Raw genomic sequence first — 22,692 nt, 5'->3', positions numbered from 1 at the left:
TTTCTAATGGATACACAGCGAAACTGTCAGGACAATGAGGGTTCGACACTAGTCGGTGGTTTATGGTTTGAACGATTTACGTGACTACTAGTAACCCGGATTCCCTCCATTTCTTGGCACACCTGTAGTTGCTCAGTACTCACGTGTGATTGTACGGAGGTAGAACAAAGCCAGTGCTATGTCTTCGGTACCAGTGTGTGTTATCGTCTGCTGGTCCTATCCTCAATCGCTGGCACACTTACAAATATGGAACGGGGCCTCATTAAATGAGCTCTATGCAACACTCTTGGAAGATTTTTAAAGGGTATAGTATTCCTTAAAGGGATTTTTTTTTAAGTCTACATATTAATCTCCAACACAACATGTAAGAATGGTGTCTTTCTATGTTTCGTAGCAGAGGAAGATGTTTGTAGGCAATGCCTACTCGCTATTGGTCAATCACTCAATGCACACCGATGTCATTGGAAAAACAATTATTATTTGTTACTACGAACACCATTTTCACATGTTTGGTGCTGGACATGTGTACTTTTTTAAAAAGGTGGTAGACCCGTAGAATGTTTAATTCTACTGGGGCCCTCGTGTTTAAGTGGTTTTACCAACTAGACTGCAAACACTGATTTTTAATGTTACTCTTGTCTTTAGATGAAGAATCTGAGGAGGCACCACCCCCAAAGAAGGCTGAAGGTCATGGCAGCCAAGGAGGAGTCTGACGGCGATGATGAGGGTAAGGATGGGGCCCGCTGTCTATCTTGGGCGTTGCACGTAGTGCTTATTGGTCGAAAGACTGGGTGTTACGCAACATTATGGTACTTTCAATGTGGTACAGGCCACACTGGCAGATCGATATAGGGGGTCAGCTGAGCACAAGCACACTTGATGAACAACAAGGGACTTAATACTGAATGTATTTGATGTTGCTACTTATTTGATCTGATGTGCCCAACCCCTGGTCAGTAAATGGTCTGTAGTTGATGGTTTGGGTCTAGTGAGACTAAAGCCATCTGTCGTGCCTTCCAGACTCTGAGGAAGAGGAGATGGACACCACCCCGGCACCCGCAGCAAAGAAAGCAGGCATGGTCAAGGCTAAGGAGGAGTCTGACGACGACGAGGATGAAGATGGTAAGTGATATTTTGATTAAGGTTAATTACTCATTTGGTGAAAGGGGTGGCTTGGTCGCCGGCAGTCATCACCGTTGGGTGATGCCCCTATTGCCCCATTTCAGTTTCCTAGTTGTGACTAGCAGGTGAACACGACATTAGCCCCTGCCTCCACCTTTTGGTGTTGGCACATCTACGGGAGAACGGGCATTCCCTCCATTTCTTGGCACACCTGTAGTTGCTCAGTACTCACGTGTGATTGTACGGAGGTAGAACAAAGCCAGTGCTATGTCTTCGGTACCAGTGTGTGTTATCGTCTGCTGGTCCTATCCTCAATCGCTGGCACACTTAAAGTCAATGAAGCTTAATTGATTTGTGTTTTATATGCAGTCTTCTAATGCACGCTTATCTTGCGCACCAGGAAGTTTGGCTACGTAGAAGGACGGAGGACATGCAGACGGCCTTGGAGCTGAACGGCAAGAAGTTCATGGGACAGGAGTTGAAGATGGGGAAGGCCCGCAGCAAAGGAAACTCCCAGGAGGAAAAAGGTACATTTATATTACTGTTGCTATTTGTAGTGCATTGACTAAATCTTGCTGTTTGAAACTAAGGTTTTCACAAATGTGATAATTGAATAAACTGAAGTGGTGATTTAAAGTCTTGACCTTTCCTTTCAAAATACTCTGGCGCATCCAACGATTGTGTACATTACTTTTTTCCTGTGATGGAACTTTCTGAAGTGGTTTTTTTTTTTAAATAGTGTGACATGAGTAAGTTGCCTAATGACGACAAGCCATTATCTGAAGCCAGCTAATTATTTTTGGTATTTAGAGAGAACCCATTGAGCCCAGGGTCTCGTGCCGTGATCACAGTCATCAAATGTTTAAAAAAATACAACACAATTTAAGGTAAACTCGGGTCCTTAATCCACACTTGAAATTGATCATCCACTTTATGTAACTTGCTCCAGCAGTGAGGTGTGTTAAATAAAGCAGGATTAACGGTGCCTTCAGAAACTATTCATACCCCTTGACTTATTCGTGTTGCGTTAAAGCCTGACATCAAATAAGATTACATTGATCTTTTTTTACTCCCATCTACAAAGGATACCCCGTAACGACAAAGGTAATAGTTTTTTTTTTTGCACATTTATTGAAACTGAAATGAATTGCTTGTATCAATACTGCATTTTACACCCTTGTGTCAATGCATGTTAGAATCACTGTTGGCAGTGAGTACAGCTGTCTTTCAGGGTGAGTAAGCTTTGTGCACATGTTTTTTTTTTTACAATATTTGCACAACTAGGACAGTTAAGGAACAAATTCTTATTTACAATGATGGCCTACCCTGGCGAAAGTCTTCACGACACCGAGCCAATTGTGCGCCAACCTCTATGGGACTCTAAATCATGACCGGTTGTGATAGAGACCCGGGTCTGTAGGGACGCCTCTAGCCCTGAGATTCAGTGCCTTAGACCGCTGTCCATTTCTATGCACACATTTTCATGTTTTAGCATAGATGTTCAAGCTGATTTAAATAAATGAACTCGGCCACTCAGGACCTTCCACTGTCTTGGAAAGCAACTCCTAGTGTAGTTTTAAGTCATTGTCCTGCTGAAAGGTGAATTCATCACCCAGTGTCTGGTGTAAACCAGTTTTCCGCTTGGATTTTGCTTGTTTTAAATCAAGAAACGGAATAGTTATCTCTAATGATTACAAGAATACCTGTCACATGATGCAGCCCCCTCTCTGCTTGCATTGGTGGAGTGTGGTACTAAGTAATGTGTTCTATTAGATTTGCCCCAAACTCAATGTATTCAGGGCAAGAAACCTCCCTGGTCTTTGTGGTTAAATCTGTATTTCAAATTCACTGCTCAACTGAGGGACCTTTTTAAAAGAGAATAGATTTTTATGTGTGGGGTACAGAGATTAGGAAGTCACACCTTTTTTTTTTTGAACACTTATTGCACACAGTGAGTCCACACCGAGCAGTTTGTCGTGGCCTTCGCTGAATTTGTACTTTGGCTCAAATGTGCAAATAAGCCATAAATGTTAACATCTATATGTGCTCATTTGCTGGGAATGTATTTTCCCCAAATAAATGCATGATTAATTTACTTAAAACGTTGTGCCAACGACCCCCCCCCATAAAAATAGTGTACTCATCTGGCAACATACAAGTCTTCTGAACAACATGGTGTAAAGACGAGGCAAGTTAGCAATCTTTTATATCTATATTTCATAGATTTTTGTTAGATTGGGGTTAACTCTTGTTACATTAAATTACCTACTACTTACTAAAACTTTAATTTTTTATTTAAATTTTTTTTTTTTTCTTGCATGCCATGTGGTCTCCAGTTCTTCACCGGCGTGGTGGCCATTTTGTGCCCAAAAACTAAACCCTGTCACACTACTTGTTTTTGTTTGATCGGCAGCGTAGCCTCGTGGTTAGAGGGGGGAGGCAGCGTAGCCTCATGGTTAGAGCATTGGACTAGTAACCGAAAGGTTGCAAGATTGAATCCCCAAGCTGACAGGGTACAAAATCTGTCGCTCTGCACCTGAACAAGGCAGTTAACCCACTGTTCATAGGCCGTCATTGAAAATAAGGTGTTCTTAACTCGTCTAGTTAAATAAAGGTCAAATAAATAAGAGTTGAGACTGACAGCTATCCAATTATTCAAATTAATAATGGTTTATCTTCATTCTTATAACCACATGCGTATGTTGACTAATACTGTCAATGTTAAGATTACGTACAGTGGTCCATTAGTGACTCCACTGGAGGTCATTCTATTCTTGTCAATCAACATTTTTGCTCTGATTTTTCACAGTAAATTGCCCCGATAATCTTTGTATAGGCTCCTGAGGGGAGCACAGCTCATAATAAAGGCTGGAGCGAGTGGAATGTTGTCAAAACCACGAGTTTGATGTATTTAATACCGTCCTTATATGTATTATGTATGTATTTATGTATTTATATGTAAACCGTATGCATCTCATTATCCCCGTTACCCTAGTAACGTGGCAATTTTGTGATAACATTTTGGAAGGTTTGTGAAATATTAATTTAATGTTTTGTGTAACTCCGTCTAAAGTGTTTATGAGAATATTTATTTTAGTTCAAATTCGGAAGTGAAACCATACTTTAGATTTTTTTTAATTGAGGCCGCTGAGATTTTATGTTTGCAGTAATTTAATTGGTTTGAGGGACACAGGATTAATATGGATTTTTAAAAATTGAATTACGTATCCTAATCAGACAACTTCAATTGTGTCCACAACAGGGTTGAAGACAAATGGTGTCCACATCAGAATGGCCTATGATAATAGGGCTTTGATGCCCAAGATGGGAAAATATGTTTTTTTTTTTTTTAGGTTAAATATGTGTCGTGGGGTGTTCAGAATAGTTACACATTTTTGGGGGGGTAAAAAATCACCAAATGTCAAAGACTTAATCCTACCAGTTTGGTGTAATGACCCAATTCCACTTTCACATTATTGGCTTTTGTGAGTAGGCCAGTTTTATTTTTTTTAATCTAAATTGAGTCAATTTAAAAATCAAGCTGTAACTATGGATGTAAATTAATGACAAAATTATACAAGCATGTAAAGTATAACTTGCACACGTAAAATATGAGTTGCACCTGTATGAGTCTTGTAATAAATAAAACACAAATGCATAACCTGGTGTGTGATTAAATACAATACTTGCAAACATGTAAACTGAGATGTGAATAAATTCAATAAGATTTGCATGCATGCAACTACATTTGAGAATTAATCCAACTCATTTACTAAACTTGTGACACGTGAATATTCTTCTGCGAATCAAAACTAAATTTGTCGATGTCGAATCTGTGTGCCCATAGCTTTGGCACTCCATTTTGTGACTAAACTATGCCAAAAAAAATGAGCAGATTAAAAATCTACAAGCAAGCAGCACAGAAACACAAGCTCTGGTGGACAGGGCTTTTTATTCTGACCAATCAGGGGAGGTTTTGTCATTCTGGAATGTGCAGGACATGTGTTTCACCCTATACTTCTGTGGTTTCACCTTGGAGACAAGTGAAAACATGGCTCAGTGAAACCCACCTCCAGGTGAGTTTTTGACATGAATCCTTTTAGTTAGTTGGAGTATGACTAATTAATGTGTAAAGCAGCACAGGAAGATTGTGAATAGAAGCAACGTTAATGTAAAGTATTTATAGGTTAAACCTCCGCGCAAATAGCAATCAAAGTTATCGTTGGCGAGCTAAAAAAAATCTGGTGTTCTCCCCTCAATCTAAGCTAGCTAACGTTATACTGCATCTGAAGTCAATCTGCATGGCGACACAAAATGACGACAAAAGGTTTTCCTACTAATCATTTGCATCCTGTGGAAATATTGTATATCCAATCCACAATAATGCAATTTTGATGTTCATCAGTGCTGTCAGACAATGCATTATTGTGATGAAATGTGCAACCATGACAAGTTTTTTGGGCTAGCTAGTATAGCTGTGTGACTGCTGCACATGAGATCAATGGACATTCAGACTGCGTGATTAATCTTTTACATGGGACTAGTTTGGCCTTTCTTAATATTGGTTTGAATTACAGAAGAAATTTAAAAGCAATTCTCCAATAAATCAACATTTTTCAGTTGCCCGGCAGGGCTCATTTGGACTCATGCTGCCAAATATGTTAGTGATTCACCTAAACGGCTGCACCAGGGGTCCCATGAGCTGTTGTTGCGTCCACTAGGGCTGTTGCCACTGTTTGCTTTATTTAGTACAGATGCACAGAGATACATTTGGCTCCAAGCATGAATCAGTGAAGTTAGCTTGAACTACTCCAAACATTCACCTTAACTAATAAGAAAAACAAATTTAAATTGTCTTCATTTTTCAGGAGTTGCTGCTATAAATCGTGTTGGAGAGGCTCAAATTTAACTTGATGCAATTGCTAGAGGGAGCTCCCCTCGACCTTGACTTCTTAGAGTTCATCCAGGAGTTTGTAGTGCTCAGTTCCGTTGCAAACCAAATCGAGATTCCCCTGGAAGTGGTCGAACGCCTTTAGTAAGCTACATCGTTTGGTCACTAATTTCTATCAAGATGCAGAAGCACACACTGATGTGGAATTTGAGGAGGGGATGACTGGATGTCCAAGCATAAGCATTCATGAAGACTATACCCCGACTCCTTTGCTTGCTCCTGCTCTCCTGTATTGCAAAGCTGTTTGGGGGGGGATCCATAAGAACAGTAAACAGGTGCATGACAGATTAGGGACTTTCGGTAATGGCATTGTATAACCCATTGTCAGAGGAATAGCTGGATACATTGGTGTCAGGGATCAATACATGTACCGTGGTGCTGCCACAAACAGTCTCACCTCAACCTCCCTGACTTTTGTTTTCCATAAAGGTAAATTACAATGTGTTTTACTCAATAACTTTGTTTTTCAACCATATTTGCCTTGGAGATGGGCAAGCTACAGCATATTTCTGGTGGGAGACGGCTCACCTTGAAATCTTTGTCATCAGGAAACGGCAGTGGTCCATGGGCAGAGGGATACTATTGACTTGACAGCATTTGTTAATAGTTTTCTATGAAATGTTAAGGAACCAGTAAACATGTTCTACTTTTACTATTGTATATTATTAGTGTGTTTGCTGAATTCCAATATACTTATTATTTTCAGACCATGTGAAATTCTTTAGAGTTAGTCACGCCATTGGCAGGCACCCTGCCAAGTAAAGACCAGCAGAATCGTACAGTATATAACCTTTTTGTTTTTAGTGTTGTTCATGTTACAGGACTTGGGAACATCCCACATGTAAATTCGGACAGCAGTGGTCTACGGCCCGATGACACAAACACTAGCGTCCAGGTGCCTGAAACTGAGTGCAGAAGTTGTTGCGGGACTGATGGCAGCGGTTGACTCAATGGGACCATCACAGGCTTTTGGCAGTGACATTTATGTTGCTGCACTGCAGTATGGGCAAGGGATGGGGCTGTGGGAGAATTTTGATCTTGTCTCATCGCTACAACTCCCCAACGGGCTCGGGAGAGTAAGGTCGAGTCATGCATCCAAAATATGACCTGCCAAACCGAGTATCTTAACACCCGCCCGCTTAACCCAGAAGCCAGCTGCACCAATGTGTCAGAGGAAACACTGTTCAACTGACGACCGAGGTCAAGCCTGCAGGCACCCGGCCCGCCACAATGTCACTTTTTAAATCCACTTCAATCATTGTAGATGAAGGAGAGGAGACCGGTATAAAAATGATTTTTAAACCTTGAGACAAGGATTGTGTTTGTGTACCATTCAGAGGGTAATTGGGCAAGACAAAATATGTGTGTGCCTTTGAACTAGGTGTTGTAGTAGATGCCAGGTACACAGGTTTGTGTCAAGAACTGCAATGCTGCTGGGGTTTTTCTCACAGTCAACAATGGTCCACCAACGAAAGGACATCCAGCCAACTTGACACAACTGTTGGAGTCAACATGGGGGAGCATCGCTATGGAACGCTTTTGACACCTTGTAGAGCCCATCCCCTGATGAATTGAGTCTGTGCCGACATTTTGGTAGGATATTTGTTGTTTATAATGAGAGAGGCCTACATGAAGCTTTTCTTCCGTCATTACTTGTTGCCCTAGAATACTGAATAAACCCTTGCTCACCGGAATGTCCTATATCCGTATAACTATTGCTTCAATCTTCTATCTCTGCTTCTCTCAGCAAAGATGTTTAGAAACCAGGGAGAAAATGCAATCCCCCCCTTAAAACTATATATGTATATATATATTTCATGATCCGAGACACGCCTCTCAAGCAGATATAACTGCAGGAACTGTGGGTTATGAGTCAACCCCGCGCATCACTAGTCCACAGCCATGGTCTTGCTGCTTTGTCCTCTCTGGTATACATGCATAGTTACATCATGATATGTAATTCACAATCTTTGTACAAAAAACATAACCCCCAGCACTTGGATACTATAAAGACTTGGTGGGGTTGAGTTGGAGAAATGTTAACACTTAAATTCACTGACAGGATTCTGAAGGAAGGAAGGTTAACACTGGTAATATAGTAATTTAAAAGAAATACACTTCCTAAACAGTGCATTCAGAAAGTTTTTTTTTTTTTTAACCTTTATTTAACTAGGCAAGTCAGTTAAGAACAAATTCTTATTTTCAATGATGGCCTAGGAACAGTGGGTTAACTGCCTTGTCAGCTTGGGGGTTTGAACTTGCAACCTTCCGGTTACTAGTCCCAACGCTCTAACCACTAGGCTACCCTGCCGCCCCGTATTCAGACCCATTGACTTTTTCCACATTTTATGTTACAGCCTTATTCTAAAATGGATTAAATAAAAACATTTCCTCATTAATCTACACACAGCACCCGATAATGACAAAGCGAAAACAGGTTTTTGCAAATTTTTGCTAATAAAATATAAACACATACCTTATTTTACATAAGTATTCAGACCCTTTGCTATGAGACTTGAAATTGAGCTCCGGAGCATCCTGTTTCCATTTATCATCCTTGATGTTTCTACAGGTTGATTGGAGTCCACCTGTGGTAAATTCAATTGATTGAAAATTATTTGTAAAGGCACACACCTGTCTATATAAGGTCCCACAGTTGAAAGTGGATGTCAGAGCAAAAGGAATGGATTGTGTGGAGGCACATATTTGGGGAAGGGTGCCAAAAAATGTCTGCAGCATTGAAGGTCCCCAAGAACACAGTGGCCTCCATCTTTCTTAAATAGAAGAAGTTTGGTAGCACCAAGACTCTTCCTAGAGAAGGGCCTTGGTCAGGGAGGTGTCCAAGAACCTGATGGTTACTCTGACAGAGCTCTGTGGAGATGGGAGAACCTTCCAGAAGGACAATCCTCGCTGCAGCACTCCGCCAAGCAGGCTTTTATGGTAGTGGCCAAACAGAAGCCGCTCCTCAGTAAAAGGCACATGACAGCCAGCTTGGAGTTTGTCAAAAAGCATTTAGACTCTCAGACCATGAGAAACAAGATTCTCTGGTCTGATGAAACCAAGATTGAACTCTTTGGCCTAAATGACAAGTGTCGCGTCTGGAGGAAACATGCACCATCTGTGGGTGTGTTTTTTTAGTGGCCGGGACTGGGAGACTAGTCGGGAATGAGGAAAAGATGAACGGAGCAAAGTACAGAGAGATCCTTGATGAAAACCTGCTGCAGAGCGTTCATGGCCACAGACTGGGGGCGAAGGTTCACCTTCCAACAAGACAACGACCCTAAACACACAGCAAAAACAAAGCAGGAGTTGCTTCGGGACAAGTCTCTGAATATCCTTGAGTGGCACAGCAAGACTCTGGACATGAACCCGATTGAACATCTCTAGAGAGACCTGAAAATAGCTGTGCAACGACACTCCCCATCCAACCTGACAGAGCTTGAGAGGATCTGCAGAGAAGAATGGGAAACTCCCTAATACGGGTTGCCCAGCTTGTAGCGTCAGGTAGACTCGGCTGTAATCACTGCCAAAGGTTCCTCAACAAAGTACTGAGTCCACAGATGATGCAATCTCACTCGCACTTAATCGAATGCTGTTAATTGACTACATCTCAGCGTTCAACACCATAGTGCCCACAAAGCTCATCACTAAGCTAAGGACCATGGGACTAAACACCTCCCACTGCAACTGGATCCTGGACTTCCTGATCAGCCGCCCCCAGGTGGTAACGGTAGGCATCAACACATCTGCCACGCTGCTCCTCAACTCAGAGGTGCGTGCCTAGTCCCTTCCTGTACTCCCTGTTCACCCACGACTGCGTGGCCAAGCATGACTCCAACACCATCATTAAGTTTGCTGACGACACAACAGTGCTAGGCCTGATCACTGACAACGCTGAGACAGCCTGTAGGGATGAGGTCAGAGACCTGGCAGTGTGGTAGCAGGACAACAACCTCTCCATCAATGTGAACAAGACAAAGGAGCTGATCGTGGACTACAGGAAAAGGAGGGCAAAACAGGCCCTCAGTAATATCGACGGGACTGAAGTGGAGTGGGTTGAGAGTTTCAAGGTCCTTGGTTCCCACATCACCAACGAACTATCATAGTCCAAACACATCAAGACAGTCGTGAAGAGGGCACAACAACACCTTTCCCCCTGAGGAGATTGAAAAGATTTGACATGGGTCCGCCGATCCTCAAGAGGAAGAGGACAGGTACATTACGGAGTTCTTCTGTTCAGTGTCTGTGTTCTTTTGCTCATCTTCTTTTCTTTTTATTGGCCAGTCTGAGATATGGCTTTTTCTTTACAACTCTGCCTAGAAGGCCATCATTCTTAAGTCGCCTCTTCACTGTTGACGTTGAGACTGGTGTTTTGTGGGTACTATTTAATGAAGCTGCCAGTTGAGGTCTTGTGAGGCGTCTGTTTCTCAAACTAGACACTCTAATGTACTTGTCCTCTTGCTTAGTTGTCCACCGGGGCCTCCCACTCCTCTTTCTATTCTGGTTAGAGCCAGTTTGCGTAGTACACAGCCTTGTATGAGATCTTCAGTTTCTTGGCTATTTCTCGCATGGAATAGCCTTAATTTCAAGAATAGACTGATGAGTTTCAGATGAAAGTTCTTTGTTTCTGTCCATTTTGAGCCTGTAATCGAACCCACAAATGCTGATGCTCCAGATACTCAACTAGTCTAAAGAAGGACAGTTTTATTGCTTCTTTAATAAGAACAACAGTTTTCAGCTGTGCTAACATAATTGCAAAAGGGTTTCCAAATGATTAATTAGCCTTTTAAAATGATAAACTTGGATTAGCTAACATAGCGCGCCATTGGAACACAGGAGTGATGGTTGCTGATAATGGTCCTATGTACACCTATGTAGATACTCCATTAAAAATCTGCCGTTTCCAGCTACAATAGTAATTTACAACATTAACAATGTCTACACTGTATTTCTGATCAATTTGATGTTATTTTAATGGACAAAAAAAAGTGTTTCGTTCAAAAACAAGGACATTTCAAAGTGACCCCAAACTTTTAAACGGTAGTGTACATCTCATCTCGATCTTTATATTAGAAATGATACTAACCTCTGTGCAACATGTATCTTCTGCCATTGAGATGACTCTCCTTCCAAGCCCTGCTTGCAGGAGCATTAGCTCATCTGAGCCTTTGGGAGTTCTATCAGTGTTTTCAGACATACGATAGAACTGGAGCAACACCTGCTTGACGGCAGTGACCCTTGGTTGTTCCAGAAACCTCCTTATCCCTGTTGGCGATCTCTGCGGAACGTAGATGGAAATGATCTATGATTTCACAGATGGATAAAAGAGAATGTAACATGAAGCAGTAATTACTAGGGTTCACGCTAATAATGGAGGCGCCACATTTTCACTCTCCGCTATGTCAAATTATTTGAGAAATAAGCCAATAATAACCTTTGCACTTCTTGGTGGATAGTTGGTTGTTGGCTGATGGACCTGCAGGTAGGTCACTCGCAGACAGTGGCCCGGCCGGCCGACCCCAGGTAGGCAACTCGGATCAGGGGAACCACTCAGCACTCGCCAAGACGTTAGCCTACACAAGCTAGTCATGGTTGCACGTTTCGTCACAATAATGCATTGTCAAATGGAGCTGATGAACATCAAAATTGCATTAAAGTGGATTGGAAATACGATGATATTTCCACAGGATGCAAATGATTAGTAGGAAAACCTTTTGTCGTCATTTTGTGTCGCCATGCAGCTTGACTTTAGATGCAGTATAACGTTAGCTAGCTTAGATTGAGGGGAGAACACCGGATTTTAGCTTGCCAACGATAGCTATTTGCACAGATGTTTAACCTATGAATACTTTACACTGTCGTTAATGTTGCTTCTATTCACAATCTGCTTGTGCTGCTTTACACATGCATTCGTCATATTCCAACTAACTAATCGGATTGTTATTATGTAAAAAAATATTTTTTTTTTAACTCACCTGGGGTGGATTTCACCGAGCCATGCTTTCACCTGTCTCCAAGGTGAAACCACTGAAGTATAGAGTGAAACACATGTCCTGCACATTCCAGAATGACAATACCTCCCCTGATTGGTCACTAGATGCCCCCATTGTGCTTTTTGACCCTTTTGTTTTCCCTTTTGTTTTCCCTTGTTTCCAGTTATTATTTGCACCTGTGCCTCCTTTCCCTTGATTGTATTTAAACCCTTAGTTTTCCTCAGTTCTTTGCTCTGTGTTTGAATGTTAGCACCCAGCCCCAGTGATGCTGTGAACATTTGTTGCTCCAGTTGGACTCTCTTGTGGTACTCTGTTTTTGTTCTTGTTTGTTTATTTTTTATTATCTTTTGAGGCTTTTTTCTGCTGTACCTACCACCTTGTGGATTTACCTTTTTGTCTTGGAGGATTACCTTTGTTCTCTTGGAATTACTTTTGACGTTGTGGATTTATATTTTTGCCTGAAGAACTTTCCTTTTTACTTTATTACAACACCGTCTCAAGTACTGTTGTCTGCCTCATCTTCTGGGTTCTGCCGACTATTTGTGGCTCAGTTTGCTAAGGGACTGTTTATCACACCGGAGACCCGGGTTCATAACCGGGTCTTGACACCCTGTCTACCAGAGCTTGTGTTTTTCTGTGCAGCTACCCAGTGGAAGGGGTTTATGCCCAGCAAGGCCCACCCATGGCTGCACAATGCCCAGTCATGTGAAATCCATAGATTAGGGGCTAATGAATTTATTTAAATTAACTGATTTCCTTATATGAACTGTAACTCTGTAAAATCATTGACATTTTTGCATGTTTTGATTTGATATTTGTTGTGTTTATAGTTTTGTTTCACAGTCGCAAGTTTAGTAAATGTTCATTCTCAAATGTAGTTGCATACTTGCAAATCTTATTGAAAGTATTCACGTCTCAACTTACGTGTTTGCAAGTGTTGTATTTATTCACACATCAGGTTATGCGCTTACAAGTGTTTCATTTATTTGCAAAATAAGTGAACTGTTTGCAGCAACAAAAAAAAGGCAACTACAAAACTCATTAATACAGGTGTAACTCATATTTTACGTGTGCTAACCATACTTTACATGCTTGTATAATTCCGTCGTTAATTTACCTCCATATGTAACCACAGAGTTTCTAAGGACAGAGGTGCAACATCGCGAGACTTCCGGGAATGCTTGCGAAACAGACCAAACAGACAGGCCCGGGATTTGGGGTTTGAGAAGAGAGAAGTGAAAAATTCTTCCTTAAACTGTTCATTTTCTCAAAATCTAAAGAGACAACTTAGATTCGAGAAAATACCTTAAGTATATCATCTTGTTATTACCCCAACCTCGTGAGAGTGACAAACTGACACGTTTTCATTTTCGTCAAAAACAACGATTTATCAAAGGACTACCTTTTGATTTGACGGCTCGCACATGCGCAGTTCGGTGCGAGACTGCAGTTAAACCCGATGAAGTCAGCTTTATGAAGTCGCCGACAAGCGTGATGTGGGATTTCTATAGAGCAAGATAACTGACAAAAGTTTGAACGTACCTATCGTTAGGATCGTAAGAAAATATATATGTAAATTTTTGGGATTGTAAGAAAACATCAAACGTAAACGTTAAATTAGGTCTGGAAACGTATGTTATGACTATGAGTGAACATTTACCCAAAATTATTATTTTACATCTCCCCTTACAGATCTTTTTTCTTAAGTACAAACTTTTGTCAGTAATGTGACATCTGCAAAGGACATGAACCGAATGTAGCTAGTCTCAGTTAGCTAGTCAATCAAGCAAGGGGTTTGAATACTTGATGAGTATGAGTATTAAAACTGTCACCTGTGATAACGCGAAGGGCGCTATGGCAATTGGCATCCAACGGTTTAACAGTATTGGCTGCTTCATTCTGGTAAATGGTGTCACCATAGCCAATAATTGGCTGTAAAGTTGACTGTACAATCCTGCTATTTAAGAATAGGATTAGGGTTATTTCTAAAATCTGTTTCTTAAAAAGAAATACAAATATATTATTTTAACTAGCTCATCAGTATGTTTTAGGAGAACCTATATTTAGTCCATGTGAGAATTAGAGAACTTAATCACAATATATACAAAGGTATGCGGACACCCCTTCAAATTAGTGAATTTTCAAATGAGTGAATTTCAGCCACTCCCGTTGCTGACAGGTGTATAAAATCGAGCACACCGCCATACAATCTCCAGAGACAAACATTGGCAGTAGAATGGCCTTACTGAAGAACTCAGTGACTTTCAATATGGCACCGTCATGGGATGCCACCTTTCCAACAAGTCATTTTGTCAAATTTCTGCCCTGCTAGCGCTGTTATTGTGAAGCTGGAACGTCTAGGAGCAACAACGGCTCAGCCGCAAAGTGGTAGGCCACACAAGCTCACAGAATGGGACCGCCAAGTCTTGAAGCTCGTAGCACATACAAATCGTCTGTCCTCAGTTGCAACACTCACTACAGAGTTCCAAACTGCCTCTGGAAGCAACGTCAGCACAATAATTGTTCGTCAGGAGCTTCATGAAATGGGTTTCCATGGCCGAGCAGCCGCACACAAGCCTCAGATCAACATGTGCAATGCCAAGTGTTGGCTGGAGTGGTTGGTGTAAAGCTCACTGCAATTGGACTCAGGAGCATTGGAAATGCGTTCTCTGGAGTGACGAATCACACTTCACCATCCAACTGTAAAGTTTGGTGTAGGAGGAATAATGTTTGGGGCTGTTTTTCATGGTTCGGGATAGGCCCCTTGGTTCCAGTGAAGGGAAATCTTAACACTACAGCATACAATGACATTCTAGATCATTCTGTGGTTTGTCAAGATTGGTGTGTAAGAACTAGATTGTCCCTGACCAGTCAATGGGGTTGAGCAAGTTCCCGCAGCAATGTTCCAACATCTACTGGAAAGCCTTTCCAGAAGAGTGGAGTCTGTTATAGCAGCGAAGGTGGGACAAACTCAGTATTAATGCCCATAATTTTGGAATGAGATGTTCAATGAGCAGGTGTTCACATACTTTTGGTCATGTAGTGTATTTAGTCTTGTCCACGTTATCTACAAGTTTTAACCAATCAAAAGAGAGCTATCACGCTCTCCCAGAAGCTTGGCTGGTGCATAAAAAAACAATTTCAGACCAACCGGTGTAATGGGTTGGCACTCCAGAAAAATGTTGCACAAATAATACTTCCTTATTTAATAAAATAATATATATATATATATTTTTTTTTACTGCATCGGGGATAGCATACACAGACATTTCAGCTTTACAGCTTTCTTCAATGTGTGGGTACAATTTTTGTTTAATTCAAAACAGTATTTGTAAAGAACAACCGATGAGCAGAAGGTGCCTCTATTCAGGCTTGCCACACATCTGCCAATCAGGGATGTGGCTTTTCTGCACTGTAACATTGCAATAAGATTTATATTGGAAAAATATCCCGAGCCTTGAAAGTACGCCTTTGAGAACATAAATCTACTATTATAGAAAAAAACGAATTACATTAATGAATTGTGTTGCGTCAAGGCAACAAAGTCAGATTGCAACTCTTAACAATGCCTGGTCTACAGTTGGGACTATGGTATTGTCTGCATACAGATGAATATTTCACATTTTAACAGATAGACCAATATTATTTATACCAATAGCAAAAAGAACAGGTCCCAATACGGAGCCCTGCTGTACACCTTTTCATAATATCCACGAAACTAGATTTAATACCATCTTAACACCACTAAGCTGATTAATGATTAACCTGTCCATGCCTGGTTATTGATTCATCTCTTGATTCATCTCATTATTCATACAGAGCAGGTCATACTTACATACAAGTCATACAAGCTGTATATTAGACTTTAGAGTTCTGGAAATATTTGTTAAAACTTTTTTTTCCCCCCAGTTCATGGTTTTCCAATGGGAAGAATCCCCCGGACAGGTTTACCAGATAAATTCTGAGGCTCCGTAGCCTGGGACTGCAAATTCGTGCAGTATTTTGCAGGAACTTGGACTTAGCTTTATGTGACATTACTACTGTCTTTTTGGCATTTAATAACTATTGGGGAAAATCTGACCTGAATTAAGCACCTGTAAATATTCATGCACTTTTCTCTTTACTTTGAATTTAAGCATGAGAATAGTATGCTATTCACCCCGTTATTAATTTTGGGTGGAAATGTAAGAAATTAAGGTGTGCAGAAAGTGTGTACAGGTAAGCCATATTCTGACCTTGACTTAATTCCCTGATAATTCCACCACCTTTACCCACGAGGAAACCATGAATAAGGTTGAGCAAACCTGCCGGTTCCAAGTGGGAAAAAAACATCTTTCTTTTTTCAGATGTCATCTCCATGCACTGTAATTTATAAATTGTATAAGAGCCATTGATAAGCACCAGGTAATTTAATAATTTGTTTGGAGAAGGGGATTGTAAATACACATAGCAATGGTTTAAAATTAATGGTTACAAGGTAAAAATATATCTAAAACAAGTGTCAAACGGATGACTCATTTACCTAGCTCTTATCAAGCTGTAAATTACAGTGCGTGTTGAACGTTGTTATTTCATTGGTTGAAACAAATGAATAAAGGAGATGCTTTTTTTCTACTTGGAACTGGTAAGTTTACCTTATTCGTCGTTTCCTGGTGTATAAAAGTGGTGAAATGATTAAGGATTTAAGTCAAATTCAGAATATGGGTTATCTGTAGACACACCTCTGCCAAACCTTCAATTATTCAATTATTCCCCCCCCAAACGAATAGTGGGTGAATTGCATGCTATTCTCACGCTTAAAGAGCAACGCCGGCAATTTTTCAACCTCCTATTCATTTTCTCCAGCACCACACCAGTGTTTACATGTGTGAAAACTGTGTGTTTCTATGATCTGTGGTTAAAAAGATGAGGGGGTAGGATTTTAAAAGTAAGGATAAAACCAGTGATTTTTTTTTCAAAAGCTCCTATTGAGTTTCTAGCCAGAGGAAGGGTATTGCCTTGCTCCCCACATCACCGTGAATGTCTTAGTGTTTCTGAATGTCTTAAAGATCACTGTTTTAAATGATGTCACGGGGAAACCTTTTTTTATATATATATATATATTTTTTTTTATGGTTTCTGTATGTTCTGTTACAGGAAAGCACAGCAAGACACACAATTTACAATCCACGACGTAGACCTTAACATTTTAAGACGGAGGATAATATTGACGGGATTAGCGAACCAATAATCAAGAGTTAACGAGAAGAGATTTAGAAGGATGCCCATTCGAGACTAGTTTATCCCTAGACTCTTGGAAAAAAACGTCCAATCCTTAGGCCCAATCGACTGCACAATTATAGATTTTTTTTTTAAGCAAAAAAAGGCAGAATAGACATCATTGTATTATAGCAATTGCATTGCCAGTGCATGTCCAACATATTCAATAATACAATGCATTCATACATAGTACATACACATACCTACCAAGCAACAATATGCAGTCACCATTACTACAGGTCAAAAGCAGCACTAACCTAATTTAGATCAAATGAATTACAATAAAAGGATACATATTGTGATATTGATTCCAAACAGGAAAAGTAGCCAATATAAGAAACATATTTTATTGCTCTTTTTTTTTTTTGCACAACAGTATCTCTACTTGCACATCATCATCTTCGGCACATCTATCACTCCAGTGTTAATGCTGAATTATAATTATTTTGCCTCCATGACCTATTTATCGCCTTACTACCCTCCCTACTCTTCTACATTTACACACACTTTACACAGAAAAATCTATTGTTTTATTGACTGTACGTTTGTTTGTTTAACTCTGTGTTGTTTGATTTTGTCGCACTGCTCTGCTTTATCTTGGCCAGGTCGCAGTTGTAATTGAGAACTTGTTCTCAACTGGCCTACCTGGTTAAATAAAGATTTTAAATAAAGATTTTGTTTTTTTGCAGAAGATGACAGTGCCTATTATTTCCAGCAGGGGGCACTAACATCTTTGCTTTGGTGTTGTAATAACTGAAGTTGGGCAACTCAGGCAAAACCAAAGTTTGTCTTCTTCAATGCAGCCTCCATCCAATGGCCTATGAACTATGGAAAAACTACGGGGCATATTTACATCTTATTTAGATACTCAGAAATGAGTGAGGTTGTTGGAGTTTGTACCAGGAATAAGGTTGTTGCTCAAAGAGCTGTTCACTTAGTCCTTTGAGTATGTAACAACAATAGAAATGCAGGCGCAACAATTTCAACTCATTTACAGTTACAGTTTATATAAAGAAATCAGTCAATTGAAATAAATTAGGCCCTAATTAAATCTAATGGATTTCGCTTGACTTGGCAGGGGCACAGCCATGAGTGGGCCTGGGAGGGTATAGACCCATCCACTTGCAAGCCAGGCCCGGCCAATCAGAATGAGTTTTTCCCCACAAAAGGGATTTATTACAGACAGAAATACTCCTCAGTTTCATCAGTTGTCTGGGTGGCTGGTCTCAGATGATCCCACATTCGAAGAAGCCAGATCTGGAGGACCTGAGTTGATGTGGTTACATGTGGTCTGCGGTTGTGAGGCCGGTTGGACGTACTGCCAAATTCTCAAAACGATGTTGGAGGCGGCTTATGGTAGAGAATTGAACATTAAATTCTCTGACAGGACCTCTGGTGGACATTCCTGCAGTCAGCATGCCAATTGCACGCTCCCTCAAAACTTGAGACATCTGTGGCATTGTGTTGACAAAACTGCACAGTTTAGAGTGGTCTTTTATTGCCCCCAGCACAAGGTGCACCTGTGTAATGATCATGCTGTTTCATCAGCGTCTTGATATGCCACACCTATCAGGTGGATGGATTATCTTGCTACTCGTGCTACTAGGTAGCATCCAACAATCCAAGCTTGATGGCCTCAATCTCACACAAATTATCAATGAACCTACCAGGTACAACTCCAAATCCGTAAACAAAGGCACCCCCATAGATGTCATCCTAACTAACTCGCCCTCCAAATACACCTCTGCTGTTTTCAATCAAGATCTCAGCGATCACTGCCTCATTGCCTGCATCCGTAATGGGTCTGCGACCAAACAACCACACCTCATCACTGTCAAACGCTCCCTAAAATACTTCTGCGAGCAGGCCTTTCTAATTGACCTGGTCAGGGTATCTTGGAATGACCATGACCTCATCCCGTCAGTAGATGATGCCTGGCTATTCTTTAAAAGTGCCTTCCTCACCATCTTAAATAAGCATGCCCCATTCAAAAAATGTAGAACTAGGAATAGATATAGTCCTTGGTTCACTCCAGACCTGTCTGCCCTTGTCCAGCACAAAAACATCCTGTGGCGTTCTGCATTAGCATCGAATAGCCCCCGTGATATGCAACTTTTCAGGGAAGTTAGGAACCAATATGCACAGGCAGTTAAGAAAGCTAAGGCTAGCTTTTCAAACAGACATTTGCATCCTGAAGTACTAAAATTCAAAAAAGTTCTGGGACACTGTAAAGTCCACGAAGAATAAGAACACCTCCTCCCAGCTGCCCACTGCACTGAGGCTAAGAAACACTGTCACCACCAATAAATCCACTATAATTGAGAATTTCAACAAGCATTTCTCTACGGCTGGCCATGCTTTCCACCTGGCTACCCCTACCCCGGTCAACTGCCCGGCACCCTCCACAGCACCTCGCCAAAGCCCCCACCATTTCTCCTTTACCCAAATCCAGATATCTGATGTTCTGAAAGAGCTGAAATATCTGGACCCCTACAAATCAGCCGACAATCTGGACCCTCACTTTTCTGAAATTATCTGCCGAAATTGTTGCAACCCCTATTACTAGCCTGTTCAACCTCCTCTTTCGTATCGTCTGAGATTCCCCATGTTTGGAAAGTTGCTGCGGTCATCCCCCTCTTTAAAGGGGGTGACACTCTAGACCCAAACTGCTACAGGCCTATATCTATCCTACCCTGTCTTTCTAAGGTTTTCGAAAGCCAAGTTAACAAACAGATTACCGATCATTTCGAATCCCACCGTACCTTTTCCTCTATGCAATCTGGTTTCAGAGCTGGTCATGGGTGCACCTCAGCCACGCTCAAGGTCCTAAACGACATCATATCCGCCATCTATAAGAGACAACACTGTGCAGCCGTATTCATCGACCTGGCCAAGGCTTTTGACTCTGTCAATCGCCACATTCTTATTGGCAGACTCGACAGCCTTGGTTTCTCAAATGATTGCCTCGCCTGGTTTACCAACTACTTCTCTGATAGACTTCAGTGTGTCAAATCGGAGGGCCTGTTGTCCGGACCTCTGGCAGTCTCTATGGGGGTGCCACAGGGTTCAATACTTGGGCCGACTCTTCTCTGTATACATCAATAATGTTGCTCTTGCTGCTGGTGATTCTCTGGTACACCTCTACTCAGACGACACCATCCTGTATACTTCTGGCCCCTCCTTGGACACTGTGTTAACTTAATTCCAGACAAGCTTCAATGCCATACAACTCTCCTTCTGTGGCCTCCAACTGCTCTTAAATGTAAGTAAATCTAAATGCATGCTATTCAACCGATCACTGCCCGCACCTGCTCGCCCATCCAGCATCACTACTCTGGACGGCTCTGACTTAGAATACATAGACAATTACAAATACCTAGGTGTCTGCTTAGACTATAAACTCTCCTTCCAAACTCACATTAAGCATCTCCAATCCAAAATGAAATCTAGAATCGGCTTCCTATTTCGTAACAAAGCATCCTTCACTCATGCTGCCAAACATAACCTCGTAAAACCGACCATTCTACCGATCCTCGACTTCGGTTATGTCATCTATAAAATAGCCTCCAACACACTACTCAACAAACTGGATGCTGTCTATCACAGTGCCATCCGTTTTGTCACCAAAGCCCCATACACTACTCACCATTGCGACCTGTACGCTCTCGTTGGTTGGCCCTCGCTTCATACTCGTCGCCAAACCCACTGGCTACAGGTTATCTACAAGTCTCTGCTAGGTAAAGCCCCGCCTTATCTCAGCTCACTGGTCACCATAGCAGCACCTACTCGTAGCGCGCGCTCCAGCAGGTATATCTCACTGGTCACCCCCAAAGCCAATTCCTCCTTTGGTCGTCTTTCCTTCCTGTTCTCTGCTGCCAATGACTGGAACGAACTGCAAAAATCTCTGAAGCTGGAGACTCATATCTCCCTATAGCAATTAGAGATACTAGGGTCCAAGTAGAGATACTAGGGTGCAAAGGAGCAAGATAAATAGATAAATACTGTATGGGGATGAGGTAGGTAGATAGATGGGCTGTTTACAGATGGGCTATGTACAGGTGCAGTGATCTGTGAGCTGCTCTGACAGCTTGTGCTTAAAGCTAGTGAGTGTAATTACTTAGCCACCATGGCCTATTTATTGCCTTAATGCCCTTATCTTACCTCATTTGCACTCACTGTATATAGACTTTAGTTTTCTTTTGTTCTACTGTATTATTGACAGTTTTTTTATTCCATGTGTAACTCTGTGTTGTTGTATGTGTCGATTTTTCTATGCTTTATCTTGGCCAGGTCGCAGTGGCAAATGAACTTGTTCTCAACTAGCTTGCCTGGTTAAATAAAGGTGAAATAAATAAAAAAACATCTACACATGGTAGTAAAATGTGTCTCTGATCTGCTGTTGAATCTACACATGGTAGTAAAATGTGTCTGGTCTGCTTCAATGGTTTCACTGTCCAGATCCGTCTACACTTGTCAGATATACAGACACAATGTGTGTTTGTCTACCTCTGGAGGTGGTTAGGAAAGGTCTGATCACAATCAGACCACAATGTGGCTTTTAATCACGTACACCTGTCAAAAAATGTGTGCATAATCAGAATGTGGACAAGATCAGAACAAAGGAAGCATGTAAGAACCAGGTATAAACAGGGTTAAAGTATTTACCTAAAGGTTTTCCTTCTTCCCTTTTTAAAACTAGGCCTGAGAAACCATGAGGTGTGGACTCACATCTAGACAATCAATAGCAGACAACAGCTGTTTGTCTTTTAGTTGTCACTGTATTAGACGAAGCATAGGGGCGGCAGGTACCATAGTGGTTAAAGCGTGGGGCCAGTAACCGATAGGTTGCTGGATCGAATCCCTGAGCTGACGAATCCCTGAGCTGTATTCCTTCCGGCACCGACAAAGATGGCCGCCTCGCTTCGCGTCCTTTGGAAACTATGCAGTATCAAGTTTTTTTACGTGTTATTTCCTACATTGGTACCCCACGTAATCTTAGGTTTTATGACATACAGTCGGGAGGAACTACTGGATTTTAGAGCAACGTCAACTCACCATCATTACGACCATGAATACGACTTTCCAGAACAGATCCTTCCCTGAAGCGTATCCTCTGTTTTTCCCACCACCCAGGACAATGGATTGGATCCCAGCCGGCGAACCAAAACAACACGCTGTAAAAGGGGCAGATGAAGCGGTCTTCTGGTCAGGCTCTGGAGACGGGCACATCGCGCACCGCTCCCGAGCATACTACTCGCCAGTCTCTTGACAAGGTTGATGAAATCCGAGCAAGAGTAGCATTCCAGAGAGATATAAGAGACTGTAACTGTCTTTGCTTCACGGAAACATGGCTCACTCGAGACACGC

At 41.5% G+C, this 22,692-nt stretch overlaps 3 non-coding genes across 3 annotated transcripts; all 3 read left to right on the top strand.

Moving 5' to 3' along the window:
• Positions 1-103: 103 nt before the first annotated feature.
• Positions 104-240, top strand: LOC112253597. The gene has a single exon (XR_002954037.1). It is a non-coding gene; the product is annotated as a small nucleolar RNA SNORA57 (small nucleolar RNA).
• A 629-nt stretch (positions 241-869) lies between these two features.
• LOC112253590 lies at positions 870-942 on the top strand. The gene has a single exon (XR_002954031.1). It is a non-coding gene; the product is annotated as a small nucleolar RNA SNORD82 (small nucleolar RNA).
• Positions 943-1,314: 372 nt separating this feature from the next.
• Positions 1,315-1,451, top strand: LOC112253596. The gene has a single exon (XR_002954036.1). It is a non-coding gene; the product is annotated as a small nucleolar RNA SNORA57 (small nucleolar RNA).
• The last annotated feature ends 21,241 nt before the right edge of the window (positions 1,452-22,692 follow it).

Source organism: Oncorhynchus tshawytscha, linkage group LG06 (genome assembly GCF_018296145.1).
Source record: "Oncorhynchus tshawytscha isolate Ot180627B linkage group LG06, Otsh_v2.0, whole genome shotgun sequence".
Taxonomy (NCBI): Eukaryota; Metazoa; Chordata; class Actinopteri; order Salmoniformes; family Salmonidae; genus Oncorhynchus; species Oncorhynchus tshawytscha.
The sequence above is the reverse complement of the archived record's forward strand: the minus strand, read 5'-3'. Positions and strand labels throughout refer to the sequence as shown.